We start from the raw sequence: 16,988 nt of genomic DNA, 5'->3' as shown, positions 1-16,988 counted from the left end.
CTAAAGCCATTTTATTTTGTATATGTGTTTCTTCAGACCCAGAATTCACTTTCAGTCTTAGCAGGATCAAGATTTGAAGTCGGTAAAAAGCTAAACTTCCAATCTTTCTTAATCCTACCTGTAGGGCACAAAAACAACATTTACAAAGTAAACACCTAACCAACCTCTCGAAATATAGTTATTACCTTTTTCTGTTTGTGGGCGTAGCGAGGCGGTTGGCTACCCCACAGCCCCACTGAGGGCCGAACCTCCCCTACTACCAACGTGGGCAGAGCCACCAGGTCCGGCGCCCGCCCGTCCGAGGTCACGGCCCCGACCCAGAAGTATAAAAGCCCACCTGCAGAGCTCAGTGGAGCCCAGGCCAGCGGAGAGAGCAGACGTCCCTGGCCGAGCTCCCACTTGGGAAACAGCCACAGGCCGCGAGCGGCCTGCTGACTCACAGGGCCGGTCGAGCCTACCTCTCGCCAGGTACCCTGAGGAGGACTGGCCGAGCCTGCCCCGTGCCAGGTACCCCGAGGAGGAGCCAAGCCTGCCCTTCGCTACCTACCCCGAGGAGCCCATGCTGGTGAGAGCACCAACGACACTAAGACGGCCCAGGTACCATATGAGGGGGAGTGTGGAAGTAGCCCAGGGGCAGCCGACCCCAGTCTGGCTGCTGCACTGCCAGAGCCGATGTCAGTGTGTTGCGGCCAGGATCCCCACTGACAGCAGTGAACGTCCGTTGCTGCTAGGGCCCCAGGCTGGGACGCAGTGGAGTGGGAGGGCCTGCGTCCCCCCTGCCACCCACTCCTTGGGTGGCAGACTCCCCCTTTTTCCCCTGGCATAGAGAGGCTGGGTATTTGCCTGACTATTGGATTATTGTCCTGCCCTGACCTAGGGCCTGGCTGTTACAAACTCTGACCAAGCCCCTACTTAAAGGCCTGGGTATTTGCCTGACTGTGTGATTACTGCCCCGCCCTGATTGAGGGCTCGGGGCTCTTTTCTGACTGTAGCAAGGCGGTGGGCTACCCCACAGCCCCCCTGAGGGCCGAACCACGGCCCAAAACTACTACAGTGGGCAATCGTTATAGTTAATCCACCTTTAAAATATTCAGGCAACTTGGAGGATCTCTTCGCTATCAATTAGGGAGTGTTTTGTTTCTTGCTGTTTCCCCAAGACATCTTGCAAGATTAGATAGTGGAAATGGCCAGTCAAAATTAAAAATCTTTTCTTAACATTTATTATGCTGTTAATCTTATTCATCATTAGTAAGTCTTGAAACTGGACAGAACATTTAAATACAATGAAATGAAAAAGTTTAAATCACAACTGAAGCCTCTTGAAGAAAATGAACAAAAATTCCCGAAATTTAACAGAGCTAAAGTGACCAAGACCTGTTGATGAAAAGATCTGAAGGCGAAAAATCAATTGCCAGTAAAGTCCTTCAATATTAGTATTTCAAGTATTTTTGTTAAGAAAAAAAATGAAAGTAAGTTAAAATGTAGCTAGATAAAAGCACAGAACTGGAGTCTGCATGTCTGGGTTCTCTTCTCAACTCTTCCATTGCCTTGCTGAGTGATTTTTGTGTAAGACATTTCACTGTTCATTTGTAATGTGTGGATAATAATACTTAAATACATCGCATGTTAATTCAGTAAGGTTTGTAAAGCCATTCATTTGCTATACACAGCTAGGAAGTGCCATACTAGTTAAAGTAATGATGGTAGTAGTAGTAGACAAATGGAAATATTTATAGGATAGAAATCGGCCTCTCTTTCGGAATATAGTGTCTTCCATTGGTATATATACTTAATCCCTCTTCCTTCTGAGTCTAAAATCCTTTTCCCTCCTCACAAGAAGTGCTGGAATGATCATTTAGAAACTAAGGCTGGTTTTTTTAGAATAACTCATTTTTCACTTAACTCTGTTCCTTTCAAAGTCAATGAGAGTTTTATCATTGACTTCAGTGGCAGGCGAATGTTTGAAAATTCCATCCCAAACCCTTTTGTTTATTCACAGAGGAAGAAATTGCATAAAGTCAGTCCAAAACTTAAGTTCCACTTAAGTGCAGTTTTGAAGGCTTAACTGGGACATTAGTGTTTATTTGGCTTTGTGCTGGGCCTTTGTATAGGGATAACATTCACTTAGGCCGGGAAGACAGAAGAAATGTTAAATTTCCTGTAGTAATCCTCACTAATATTTCTCAATTCTGATCTGGAGTGACCATCTCTAGTGGTGAAAAATTAATTCACGTTCCTTGCCTCCTTAGTCCGTGAGCTCTACTGAGACTGTCATAAAGAATGCCAGTTAGTGCCAACTATTGTGAAAAAATGTAGGAAGAGAGGGAGAAACAGCCCAAACCCCATATTTTCATCTAGTAAATTGTGTGTGTTTGTATAATAGAAAGGATTCCTTACTGATCCCTACAGGAGATCACATTATGCTCTGAAATAATGATATTTGATCACCCATTATTTATTATTATGTCTGCATATTTACAGATGTTAATTTATCTAGCCTCTTTAAGATCCACCCACTTATATCAATTACTTCCAGCTTCAGTGAACAGAGCTGAATGGGAATATTTCAGCTAAACCGTTTTTTGTCAGAAAATGCCGATTTGTTAGGAAGGTTTCTCAGGTCAAGAAAGGAATCCGTGGTCAAAACGAGAGCAAGCAATAGCAAGCTATAGCTAATAGCTTGTGGTTAGGCCCCTCACCTGGAATGTGGGAGACTGAGATTCCAGTCTGTGGTAGGTCTGTGTGTGTAGCTCTCTGGCTTTTCTGCACTATCTCAGTATCATCCAAATGCAGAACAGAAAAAGATCAGATACACTGGCATAGGGTGCTCTAAGCATTGTGAGGACCAGAGCAGGCCCTCAGAATCAGAGAGCTATACTTGGTTCCTTATGGCCTGCCCCATCCCAACCCTCTCCTTTTCCTGCACTCATCAGAGCTCTTGTATGTCGGGAGGAGGGGGAGTGTGGGATATGCCTTTCTTATGGAACGTTTCATTATAAGTTCAATGATTTTTCAGCAAAAAGAGTCTTATTTAATATGTTATAATTTTTAAACCTAAAGCATTTAACGGATTCCTGTCAAATGAAATTACTTTAGTGTCAGTGTGCAGATGACATTGGTAGATGCCTTTAAAGCTGGTCTCGAAATGGTAGTGAAATTAGTACCATTTCCAGTCTCCAGTGCACATTGATTTTCAGGCCACTTTTATTAATCATAAATACAAATGTTTTATATTGATTACTAGGATTCTCCGTGTATGGCTCAGACTGAGTAGCATTATCTGTCTCAAAGCTGCATACCAGAAATGGCCCACCATTGCTTTGGAAAAGCAGAGGCCTCAAGGAAACTACTGACTGTATGACTGAGTTGTACCACTTAGCAGCTGAAACCCAGCTTTCATAAGAGAAGAAGGGTTATTACTTCAGTACATCAAAGAATCAAAATGAAGAAGAAAGAAAGGAAGGAAGAAAGAAAAAATTAAACTCATAAAAGGAAACGTTGGCAAAATGACAGTTTCTAGATGCTGTTCATCCCTGTTTACACCTTTGCATCATGGAGTGCAGATCATTTTCTCAGATTATCTCTGTATGTCTCAATCAATTACCTGCCATTGCAAGGTCTCTGTATTGGTGCTCCTCAGTCCCTCCCATTCTCTGCCTGTGGCAAATGCTAGTTTAGTCTCCTGTGGGCTGTAATACTTTGGTCTAATTATGTTTGTTGAGTTTAGTGTGTGAGTAGTGTTGGTGGGCTATGATATACAGGAGATGAGACTAGATTATCTTCGGGCTTTAGACTCTGATTCTTGAAGCTTTATATTTTACTATGTTTTCTAAGTCAGACCTAAGATTTTCTGTACAGTCAGGTGAATTCATAGGTAATTCCCTTGAAAAGAGGATTAGGATACATAGCATCACAATATAGGATACATCTCCATCACAGTATTTATATTTCAGTACAAATGTTTGAATTCAGTTGGAAAAGTTGCAAAATAAGGTAGGAAAGTATCACTTCCTGCTTACTCAGAAACATAGTTAGAAGAAGCATCACTAAGGATATGTCTACACTATGAAATTAGGTCGATTTTATGGAAGTCGATTTTTAGAAATAAATTTTATATAGTCGATTGCGTATGTCCACACTAAGCGCGTTAAGTCGGTGGAGTGCATCCTCATTACCGTGGCTAGTATCGACTTACAGAACAGTGCACTGTGGGTAGGGTGACCAGATGTCCCGATTTTATAGGGACAGTCCCGATATTTGGGGCTTTTTTTTATATGGGCTCCTATTACCCCCACCCCCTGTCCCGATTTTTCACACTTGTTGTCTGGTCACCCTAACTGTGGGTAGCTATCCCACAGTTCCCGCAGTCTCTGCTGCCCATTGGAATTCTGGGTTAAGCTCCAGATGCCTGATGGGGCAAAAACAATGTTGCAGGTGGTTTTGGATACATGTCGTCAGTCGCCCCTCCCTCCGTGAAAGCAATGGCAGACAATCATTTCGCACCTTTTTTCCTGGGTTACCCGTGCAGACGCCATACCACGGCAAGCATAGAGCCCGCTCAGCTCACCGTCACTGCTGCTGTTGTGAGCATTGTAAACACCTTGCACATTATCCTGGAGTATATACAGAACAGGGCTAAGAGACACCAGCATGAGGAGGATTTTGACGAGGACATGGACACAGACGTTCCTGAAAGCATGGGCTGTGGCAGTTGGGATATCATGGTGGCACTGGGGCTGATTGATACAGTGGAACGCCAATTCTAGGCCAGGCAAACAAGCACAAACTGGTGGGACCACATAGTGTTGCAGGTGTGGGATGATTCACAGTGGCTGCAAAACTTTCGCATGCATAAGACCACTTTCCTGGAACTCTGTGAGTTGCTTTCCCCCACCCTGAAGCCAGGAATACCAAGGTGAGAACTGCCCTGACAGTTGAGAAGTGAGTGGCAATAGCCCTGTGGAAGCTTGCAATGCCTGACTGCTACCGGTCAGTCGGGAATCAATTTGGAGTGTGTAAGTCTACTGTGGAGGTTGCTGTGATCCAAGTAGCCAATGCAATCATTGACATTCTGTTATCAACGGTAGTGACTCTGGGAAATGTGCAGGTCATAGTGGATGGCTTTGCTGCAATGGGATCCCCTAACTCTGGTGGGGCGATAGACGGAATGCATATCCCCATCTTGGCACTGGACCACCTTGCCAACCAGTACGTAAACCGCAAGGGGTACTTCTCAATGGTGCTGAAAGCACTGGTGGATCACAAGGGACATTTCATGGACATCAACATGGGACGGCTGGGAAAGGTGCATGACACTCGCATATTTAGGAATTCTGGGCTGTTCAAGAAGCTGCAAGAAGGGACTTATTTCCCAGGCCAGAAAATTACTGTTGTGGATGTTGAAATGCCAATAGTTATCCTTGAGGACCCAGCCTACCCCTTGCTCCCTTGGCTCATGAAGCCATACACAGGCAGCCTGGACAGTAGTAAGGAGCAGTTCAACTATAGGCTGAGCAAGTGCAGAATGGTGGTAGAATGTGCCTTTGGATGTTTAAAAGCTCGCTGGTGCTGTTTGCTGACTAGATCAGACCTCAGCGCAACCAACATTCACATTGTTATTGCTGCTTGCTGTGTGCTCCATAATATCTGTGAGAGTATGGGGGAGACGTTTATGGTGGGGTGGGAGGTTGAGGCAAATAGCCTGCCATCTGATTTTGAGCAGCCAGACACCAGGGCAATTAGAAGAGCACAGCAAGGTGCACTGCGCATTAGAGAGGCTTTGAAAAACCAGTTTCATGACTGGCCAGGCTTTGGTGTGACTGTTGTGTTTCTCCTTGATGCAAACCCGCTCCCTTTGTTGATTTTAATTCCCTGTAAGCTAACCACCCTCCCCCCTTCGAAATAAAGTAACTATTATTTTGAAACCATGCATTCTTTCTTTATTAATTAAAAAAAAATTAGATAACTGACATTAGCCTCAGCATCACATCCTGCCTCCGCTCTGCGCACTCACTTAATTCTTTCCTGGCCTCTGCCACCGAATGCCTCCATGCATTAAGCTGTGCCCTATCAGTGCGGGAGGACTGCATGAGCTCGGAAAACATGTCATTGCGAATGCGTTTTTTTTTGCCTTCTTAATCTGCAATAACCTCAGGGACAGAGATGATAGGGGGAGCATAGAAACATTTGTGCCTGGGGGGAGATAAAAAGGGAGGGTAAAATTTAAGATGATACATTTCTGAGAACAAAAGGGAGACTCTTTCATGGTGAATCTAGCAATTCACAACAGACAGCACATGTGCTTTAGGTACAAGGTCGCATTTTGCCTTTTATATTGAGCGCCTGCCGGTAGGGTGACACATCACACACGGCTGGGCAACAGAATTCAGTTTCCAGGCAGCCATGGTAAGCCTTTTGGAACGTGGAGTTGGTTTCTTACGCCTTCATAACATGTATGAATGTTTTCAAACTGCAGCGCCCTCCTTTCCCAGAGCAAGCAATGAGTTGGGTTTCACATTTAAAAGGAGGGGCTGCAGTTTTCGGGTGGATGTGCAGCACACACCTACCTCCACCCCACCGCGTGGCTATTCTCTGGGATGATCCCTTCTCTCCTCCCCCCTGCTGCCTGGCTATTCTCTGGGATGATCCGTTTTAGCCAAGCGCAAACAGCCTATCATGAACAGGGTCCTTTTACTGTTACCTTACAAAAATTCCCCTATTTCAATCAGGTGACCATGAATGATATCACTCTACTGAGGCTAACACTGAAAGATATAGACCAAATGTTGCTTGAATGCAACCAAAACCCAGGACCACTCACTGCCATGCTTTGTGCTGCGATGATTCCAGAATACTTGCTACTGGCTTGGCGTGGTAAAGTGTATTACTGTGGAGGACGAAATAAGCCAGCCCTCCCCAGAAACCTTCTGCAGAGGCTTTCAGAGTACCTCCAGGAGAGCTTCATGGATATGTCCCTGGAGGATTTCGGCTCCATCCCCAGACATGTGAACAGACCTTTCCAGTAGCTGTACTGGCCGCGAATGCATCCCAGTTCTTCAGGGCAAATCAAACATTAAACACTATTGCTTTTAAACCCTGTACTGTAGTTCCAAATGTGCACTCACCAGAGTGTGTCTTCTCTGGCTTCAGGGTCGGGAATCCCACGTTGGGAGGGTATTGGCTCCAGGGTGATGAAAAGGTCCTGGCTGCTGGGGAGAACGGATTCACCGCTTGCCTGCTGCACATTCTTCTCCTCCTCCTCCTCCTCCACAAAATCCTCCTCCCTGTTGCATGAGACTCCCCCCCTTGCAGGTGTCCACGGATAGTGGTGGGATAGTGGTAGGGTCCTCACCTAGAATGCCATGCAGCTGATCATAGAAGTGGCATGTATGGGGCTCTGACCTGGAGCGACCATTTGCCTCCTTTTGTCGTTTGGTAGGCTTGCCTGAGCTCCTTAACTTTCACGCAGCAGTGCTGTGTGTCCCTGTTGTTGTAGCCTCTGTCCAACGTTCCCTGTGAGATTTTGGCAAATATATTTGCATTTCTTCTTTTTGATTGGAGTTCGGCCTGCACAGATGCTTCTCCCCATACAGCAATCAGATCCAGTGTCTCCCTTTCAGTCCATGCTGGAGCTCGTTTGCAATTCTGGGGGCACTGCATGGTCACCAGTGCTGCTGAGTTCGCCACGCTGACCAAACAGGAAAAGAAATTCAGAAGTTCCCAGGGCTTTTCCTGTGTACCTGGCTAGTGCATCAGAGTTCAAAGTGCTGTCTAGAGCGATAACAATGGAGCACTCTGGGATAGCACCCGGAAGCCAATACCGTCGATTTGCGTCTACACTACCCCAAATTCAACCCAGCAAGGTCGATTTTAGCGGTAGAGCCCTTTAGGTCGACGGAACGGAGTTGGTTGTGTGGACGCAGTCATTTTTAAATCAACCTAACACGGCTAAATTCGACCTAACCCCGTAGTGTAGACCAGGCCTAAGGAATGAATCCAGGTCTCAGATATGCAAAGCCATGATATCAGTGTCTGCACATTCATGCATATTCCCCATCCTCCCTTTTGCAAACAATATGTAGGGATCCTATTATGAATATAGGAGGAGGGTCACAGTTTAAGAATGACATTCTTTTCCTTCCCCAGGGCAGATTTTAACTCAGGTATTCTGCTCTCCCCACATGTGCAGAAGTCCCCTTGTGGTTAGTGGAATTTCTGTACACATAGAAGAGCAAAATATGGAAGTAAAGATCCTTCATGAGGACATGAAAGAAACTTTTTGCCATAAGGGGCTAAAATTCTGCCTGGCTTTTATGCTGGCTGTGCAAAGAAGGAGAGGAGAAGACTCCTGACACCCTGCCCACTGCTGCACACATCTCAGTAGGCCAAGAAAAAATCTGGATCATGTTCACTTTATACATACTAATGGTATGTACTGTAAATGGAACAGGACAATAAATACAAGTCAAGCCTCAGCTGTTGTGAGTTACCATAGTTCCATGACTGGATGATCTGGTGGTCCCTTCTGGCCTTAAACTCTAAAACTCTTAAACTCTATGACTGCAGTGTAGCGATGCTGATTTACACTAGCCGAGGATCTAACCCATTATTTTATCCCACAGACTGGACGTTTTAATAATGAATTAATGTATAGTTGGGTCTTTTGTGCCCTTGCAATGTAGCAGAATCAAAATGTCTGAAATGCTTAGTTGTTATGTGCAACCTGGATTGAAACAACCCAAAGAACAAACTGTAATTCCATCATTTGACATTTCTGATTGTGAGAAATAGGGAGTAAAGTTCATTAAAAATCTTTCCTGTTTCTTCTTTCTTTATAAACAAGTGACTCCCATTCTTTTTTGTGACTCTTTTAGCAACATCCAGCAGGGCAAATGGGATATTTGATTTGGAAATATCTGAAGGATTCTACCATGATCTGGGAAAACTAAATAGTTTACAGTTTTGTACTGGATTTTTTAATGTAAATTTGACCAGTGAACAATACATACAGAAACTCTCACATAAGAAACCCCTCCCCCTTTACTCCTGCCCAAAGCAAAAGCCTCGCTATTCTCCTGGGGAATCCTCTGTGAGAACTAACTAAAAGAAAAAGGGAAACAATCCCATTGATTTGGAATCAAAGAGACTTGGATGCACTTTACCCTTGATTCACAAACAACATCCATTGCACCTACGGATCACGTTCCATCCAAAGAAATATACAATCCATTGTAACAACTATTTCAGATAAAATGTGGCCACTTGGAAAATCCTATTGCTATCAATTCATAATTGCCAAGTAATTATATTATATATTAAGTATTGATCGTCTTGGTTTGTTTTTTTTAATACTATCATTCGCTAACTGTATCCAGCATTTTTTGTTTGTTTATATGGTGGGTTGGTTTTTGTTTTTTTATAGGTTTCAGCTTTTGCAGACTTCTGTGGCTTAGAGATGGGTGAGATCAGTTTTGTCTAATTCTAGATCCACTCAAACATTGTAGACTTAAACTTGAACATTATTGGGTTTGTGTTCTGCTTAGGAGAGACTGAAAAATGAAGAAGGGAGGGAACAGATAAAAAAAAAACCTGAAGCTCTTTGCATCAGGGACTGTCATTTGGTTATATGTTTGTTTGGCAGCTCGCACAATGCAGCCCTGTTCCATGACTGGGACTCCTAGGTGCTACTGCAATACAAATAAATTAACATCCTCATCTTCCTCACAAGTAGAGGGGGTAAAATTTTCAAAATCACCTAAGTGACTTAGAAGCCTAGATCCCATTTTCACAAGCATCTTAATTGTGTAGGAGCCTGAGTCCCATTTACTTTCAATGGTCTTAGATTCCTAAGTGACTTAGGTACTTTTGACATTTTTATACAGGGTGAAAAAATGGATCAGAGAGTGAACAGAGTGAAAAACCATTGCTGAGAACTGTGAATAACTGTGAGAGAGGGATAAGAAGCTGAGTGGGACAGAGAAAATACCAATTAAATATAGATCACATATAGCTTACTGAATATAGTGCCCTCACATAGCACAGGATTCCCTTTAGCTAGAAATACTTTTGCTTTAGCTGAATCATCACCTTGAAGGAGAAATGGGCTTAAATTACAGGAAAAAATGTTTGTGATCTTAGACTGGTGGTGTGCCCCGTACAAAACAGTTTGTGAGGTCTGCCAAACCTCAGTCCACAGAAAGTTCTCCAGTCCCTACCATAAGCAACAGTATGTCCCAGAAAAAAACATACATTCCAGAATGCCTCTTTACAAGGCTTCCCACTTCCCTTTGCTATCTTGCTTCAGGATTTGTATTCCCTGATGATAACATATGATACATAACACATCTACTACTAGGACCAACAGAGCAAGTTCAGGAATGTTACAAGGTGAAGTGGGGAAGTCAGAAGCTGTCTGAGACAGTCTCAGAGAGTCATAGAAGACTTATTAAAAGTCTTGCTTTAAGATGTAATGCACTCATTTAAACAGTGAAAAGACAGGAAATGGATGGCTCAGGAGACTGGTAGTAGGTTATGCAGCCTCTCAATTCGGGATCACCAGCGGTGAACAAACATCTTTTCCATCCAATATCTTGGTTTAGGGCTGTGTGAAACATCACAATTTCATTTTGCAGAGAGCCAAGTGAACATATTTCAGCTTTTGTGTGCATGTCCCCACAGTTTTGACTTTGTGAATCCCAACTGAAAAAATAAAGCTCAGTCAAAACCACTAAGATTCACTTCTTCTTTGTCAAAACTATTGTTAGGCAACATATATGTTGCATGTTTTGGGTACTATATTAATATGCATTACACATCACATTAATGTTATAGACATTATATCATATATGAATGTTAGCACAGATCTATGCTAAATTGTATTACGTTCACTCTTGTTCAGATATATATCCCACAATACATTACAAGACTGTCACAATATCCTACAAAGCTATATGTTGCATTGGCACTAGCAAGTATAAGCCCTGTCAAAATCAAGATATATGAGTATTCTACCATGGTACAAGGTAGGGTTTTCATGGCCCAACTGGTTTGGAATGCTGTGTTCAAAAACAAGAGATAAGGAGTACACACTGGTACCAGAAAAAACAAGGAAAATAGCTGATTGGTGAATATCAATCTTGGATGATGTATAGAGTGCTTTAAACTTTATAAATAGCTATATTATAAATATAGCGTGTTTGGGGGAAGCACACCTTCTGTGTAAGGTGAACTGATCAGCACTGTGAGAAACTGCTTCCCAGAGGATTGGTTCATATTAACTCTTTATTTACCGTACTGTATTATACTGATAGTGATTTTGAATCAATAAATTGCTACGTTTGATTATTTGGTCTCATAAATAATTTTCATAATGAACCAACAGTCCCAAATGCAGTAGATCTAATCTACCTCGATTTGATACCATTCCATACTGGAAATTATTAGTTAAATTGGAGAAGATGGGGATTAATATGACAATTGGAAGGTAGGTAAGGAACTGGTTAAAGGGGAGACTACAATGACTACTGTCATCTGGAAGGAAGTTACTAGTGGAATTCCTCAAGGATTACTGAAATTGGCACAAAAAAGTGGGAGTGTGGTAATAAAATATGCAGATGATTCAAAGTTGGGATGTTTTGTCAATAAAGAGGAGGAACAGAATATCATACAAGAAAATATGGATGAGCTTGAAAACTGAAGTTATAGAAATGGGAAGAAGTTTATCATGAAAAATATAAGGTCATGCACTTTGGGACTAACAACAAGAGTTTTGGCTATAAACTGGGGACATATCAGTTTGAAGCAACAGAGGAGGATAAAGGTTATATTGGTCAATCGCATGATGACTATTAGCTGCCAATGTGATGCAGCCATGAACGGGGCTAATGCAATCCTAGGATGTATCAAATGAAATATTTCCAATAGAGACGGAAGTGTTATTACCATTATACAAGGTACTGGTGAGACCTCATTTTGAATACTGTGTGCAGTTTTGGTCTCCCGCTTTTAAGAAAGATTAATTCAAATTGTAACAGTTGCAGAGAAGGGCTACTAGGATGATCAAAGCAAACCTAAGGAGCTTGGCTTGTTTAATTTAACAAAACGAAGGATGCAGGGAGATACGATTGCGCTCCATAAATACATCAGAGGAATAAACACCGGGGAGGGAGAGAAGATATTTCACTTTAGGGCCAATGTTGGCACAAGAACAAATAGATATAAACTTGTCATCAATAAGTTTAGGCTTGAAATTAGATGACGGTTTCTGACCATCAGAGGAGTGAAGACCTGGAACAGCCTTTCAAGGGAAGCAGTGGGGGCAAAAATCCTAACTTGTTTTAAGACCGAGCTTGATATGTTTATGGAGGGGATGGGATGATGAGATTGCTTACAATGGCATATGGCCCATCTGCAATAGCTATTAGCAAATGTCTCCAACAGCAGGAGATGGGACACTAGAAGGGGAGGGCTCTGAGTCACTACGAAGAATTCTTTCCCAGGTGTCTGGTGGGTTGGTCTTGCCCACATGTTCAAGGTCTAACAGATTGACATGTTTGGGGTCAGGAAGGAATTTTCCCCCAGGTCAAATGGGCAGAGACTGAGGAACAGAGGGTTGCCTTCTTATGCAGCATGGGCCATAGGTCATTTGTTGGTTTGAACTTGAGCAAACATAACTTGAAGTCTTTACATGAAGATTTGAGGACTTCAGTAACTCAGCCAGAAGTTATGGGCCTACTACAGGAATGGGTGAGTGAGAGTCAAGTGTGTAATGAAACCCAAAACGAGGCTCTTTTTACATTGGCAAACTATGTCAGGGTTGGACGGGATTGCATTTGAGTTAGTTCAGTTTCTTGCTTTCAGAAATTTCCCCAAGGTTGTTATTGGGCAATTGCTTATCCAAACACAGGCTCTGGCCAGAGTCTATCCTGTCACTCATTTTTAACTTGTATAGAAGAACAATGGATGAATTAGTCAGGTGATTTGAAGTGTGGTGCCATCATTACACTGATGATGATGATGATGCAGCTCTGTATTTCTTTTTTTATCAGAGCTGGACAGCATGGTATCTTTGTTTTCCTAATATCTGGCTGCGAGGGCAAATTGGATGAGAGTAAAACTGGCTGAGACATGATCCATATAAAATAAAAGTGAAGCTAGTTTCCTAGAGAAAGAATCTAGAGTTTATGGCAGGGATGATGTCTGTCCCATCATTGAAGAGAAGTGCCTGCTCTTTATCAGTGCTGTTTGCAATATAGGGACATAACCAGACCCTTGGTTACTCCTGGAGTTCAAAGTGACTCTGGTGGCCAGAAGTGCCTTTTTTCATCTATGATCAGTACTACTGCTGTTATGATTTTTCTCAGATGTGGACCTTGCTGCAGTTATCCATGCATTGTGACCTACAGGATAGACCATTTTAATCTGCTCTACTTAAATTGACCACTGACACAGCTGATTTGCCTAGTGCAGAATGTGATGGTCAAGTTGGTTAGCAGAATAAGCCATAGGGAATTTGTTATACTAGCGATCCAGAAGTCACTGGCTTCCTGCTTGCAGGTGTGATTCATGCGGCTGATCTTTAAAGCCCGGTGTGAACTGGGTCCTGTGTATCTGAGAAGCCAACTCCCTCCCCATTCAGCACCATGACAGCTAAGTTCTTGCTAACTGTCCCCAGTTGAAACATTTGGGGACTGATACCAGATCATTTTCAGTGGAGGGTCTTCAACTCTTTCCCATTTTCTCTGGTAGAGCCTGACTGCGTTAACCCTCAAGGAATGGACTAGTGCATTCATTTACTTAGGTTTTGGCAAAGGAAGGTCTATTTATGTTAACAAAGGTCTGTCTTTTTTGAGCTGACAGTTACTTATTCCATATTATGTTAATATATGCTCAAGATCCCAAAGACAGTTGTGATGAGTATTTTAAAAATTAGGGAATAAATAAAATAAAATAACAAACTCCCCACAACTCTTCTGTTCAGGGCTATATTTGACTTCCCATGATTATGTGATCTAAATCCATTACCTACTGGATAAGTGTCCCATTCACAAACAAACAAACAAAAAACACAGCACCATTATCTCGGGCCCCAATTATAATCTATTTTGGCCTCCTCAGCAGAGAGGACAAGGACTGCATAGGTCATCCTATTACTCCTCCAGCTTGATATTCCTTGAGGTAATGCCACAGGTTAGAGCATTGGCTTGCACTTCTGTTGGCCATGCTGTATGTGTGCTCTGGATAAAGAGTGGGCTTCATTTCCTAGAACTCTCAGTCCAGCACATTGTGTGAACAGCAAAGTCACAAGATGTATATTAAAATAATGAAAATAAAATGGAGAGGCTGAATGTGAGAGGCACAGTGGCTGTCTTCTGGTAAAATTAAATTACAAATAAAATAGGTTTCTGGGTTTTGTCAGTTGGGGGTAGCAGTTCCAGCTGGGTCTTGATTCACAGGTACAAAGGTTAATTCCAGCTGTGTGAATAAACTAAACAATATGGGCAGAGGCCAATCAACCCTTCCGAATCAAGATCAAGTTTCACTATTAACCCCTCGTGTGCCATAATCCATACATCCTCAAGGACGATGAAGTTGTCCGCTGTCCCTACTGACTCATGCTTTAATTTGCACTATGATTTCCCTGCCTCCTCCTGTTTTCCACCCAGCCAAAAACACTCCTGCACAGCCTGGTTGTTGTTGTTGTTCATTTTCATTATGGTAGAGCCTGAGAACCTAATAAATGATCCATTATACTATGCACTGTACAGACAAATAACAAAGAAAACAGTCCCTGCCCCAAGAAGTCACAGTCTATGTGACGAGCAGTGAACAAAACTGACGAACAATATGGGAGTGAGTTGGGAGGATGAGGGAACAAACAGAGTTTAGCAGAAAAGCAGAAGTCCCAGTTAGCAACCTGCCTAAGCTAGTGTTTGTGTTTCTCCCGCATATGCATCTCAGGTAGTATATGTATTTAAAAATCAGGACTTAATTAATTAAGCCATTGTGTGCTAAGCATCCTTATCAAATTTTACACAGCGAGAGACTGGGGCACAGAATAGCTAAATGGGTTGCCTAGGTTAACACAGAGAGATTAAAATAGAATAGAATGAAATCAATGGGCATTTAGGCTCCTAAATACCTTTAAAATCTGGCCCTTAGCCTTAGCCTCTGTGTAGGGAGACAAGTATGAGTTTGAAATTCAAAGAAACTTGTTTTCCAAAGCCACATGGTTGTTTTGGAGAATTTTACCCTACAAGTATACAAAAGGGGATTTTTAAAAGGTCCTAAGGTCAATGTGATGGAGTGAAACCCATCACGGTCTGGAAATGGGTTAATTAGTTATGGCACAGGTGCAATAGAGGTGCCTAATTAATTGCTTCATAGCCACAGGGCGGCATTGGCTGATAACTGAATGGACACCTAGGGCCCATAAAAGGGAGAAAAGTTCAGTCTGAAAGAAGAAGCCACAGGGAGTAAAGAGGAAGACTGGCTCCTATAAAGAGCTGATGTGCCAGAGACTGTTGGAAACCTTGGAAACCTCAGGAAGACTTCAGTGGGTCCAGGAGTGATTGATACCAGACTTGGGGAGAGGCAGTGGAACCCCAAGAAAGGGATTGTGCACCAGATCCAGAAGAGACATTGATTCTTTGCAACTTTAGACTCTACCTGTACATCTGTTACCCCAGGAGAGGTTTGGACTAGCTGCTTCTCAGCTGGAGAGCTGAGTGGCATGCAAAGACAAATGGCCTGCAGGGAGTGCCAGAGATGAATATCCCTGCAACATCACACGCTGACACAAGGGGGCCTGTTGGCAAAGAGTACACTACATAAGTCAGACATATACAGATGTTCTGATGGAAAATCATGACTGATAGCTTCTAGAGATTTTAAACCTTTTCATCAAAACTTTTTAAAATTAAAACTTGAAATGCAAGCAAGGTCAATGACCATATATTACAATTCACATTATCATCATCAGAGTCTATATTACTGGTTTATTCCGGTTCATGACACCAGAAAAAAACAACACATTAATATTATCTATCTATCTTATCTATGTCCTTCACAGACTAAATGATAGTTAAGCAGACTTGAAAATGCTTTCTGGAAAAAAAAAATGAGTATTTTGTGCTGGTTAATTGGAAGAGTAGATGTCTGACTAATTTTAATGCAGTTATTCCCTCAGAAATTAGATTACTAGGAGATGTAAATACTGATCTTCCCTTTTATGTTTTTTTTTTAGATATTTTTCTTGCAGGCTTGTTGCTTCATTTACAAAAGAGAAAAAGTACTTGTTATGGGCAACTCTGTGTACTTTTTGGTCTGCACCTTAGAGGTTCTTGAAGAACTTAATCAAAAGACTTTTTACAGGGTTGAAAACGGGTAGGAAAGGAGAAAGCAAAGTACTGATAGTAAATTACCTTGAAAAGGGCATGAATCACTTTTATCTGTCTGTCTATATTTAATTTCTCATATTTTAACAAGAAGGGCATGCACATCTTTGTAGAACAGGCCCTGTAACTGGAATTCTAAGCAGTAGGTGAGGATTTTGCAGGGAGAAAAAAAGTGTCTTCTCTTTCTTGTTTAGCAGAAGAGCGATCACTATCTTTAGTTAAATCTAAATGTCAGTGATCATAACAGAACCTTCTTGGATTGTCTGTCACCCCTGCTAATTGTAAATAACAAGGTTAGTATTTGGCACACGAATTAGAAAATGTGACCAGCAACACTTAGGGCAGATGTCAAGACATTCTTTAGCGGACTGTTGTTGCTGCTTTATAAGAACTGGGGAGAAGGGAGCTAAATGGGAGAATAGGGAGTTCCAGTAGTATGGCAATCCAAATTCCAGTCACAAGTTTCATAACATGCCAACTTTTTTCCCCCATGACTACATTGGCTGCTTTTTTTCTAAAGAATTATAGATATTCTTTGCTTGTTCTTCTAAACACCCAAGGCACTTCTTTGTCTGCCATTCCAAGGGAAGAGCT

Source organism: Chrysemys picta, chromosome 2 (genome assembly GCF_011386835.1).
Source record: "Chrysemys picta bellii isolate R12L10 chromosome 2, ASM1138683v2, whole genome shotgun sequence".
NCBI lineage: Eukaryota > Metazoa > Chordata > Testudines > Emydidae > Chrysemys > Chrysemys picta.
This window is presented reverse-complemented; position numbering follows the sequence as displayed.